Source organism: Drosophila nasuta, chromosome X, assembly GCF_023558535.2.
Source record: "Drosophila nasuta strain 15112-1781.00 chromosome X, ASM2355853v1, whole genome shotgun sequence".
Lineage (NCBI taxonomy): Eukaryota > Metazoa > Arthropoda > Insecta > Diptera > Drosophilidae > Drosophila > Drosophila nasuta.
The window spans coordinates 26,891,946-26,892,207 of record NC_083459.1 but is presented as its reverse complement, the minus strand read 5'-3'; positions in this window follow the sequence as shown (position 1 = coordinate 26,892,207).

Genomic DNA, 262 nt, shown 5'->3' with positions numbered 1-262 from the left:
GTTGAACAGTGTGGCCGTAGCTAGATTTCGAAATATTCTCAGAAGCGCTGCAACCGTTTCGATTTATTTTCGTCTTCAAAATCGATTTCTAGGAAATCGGATTAAAACTTAATTCACAAAAGAAAAGTTCTTATTGGACATTTTAAGTTATGCGCTAGTCCGACAATTGTCAACTGTATACGAAATAACGGTATTTTAACGCCTTTTTAAGTGCTATAAAATACTATAAACATTCACATTGCTTTTGCGACTTTCAGTGTGA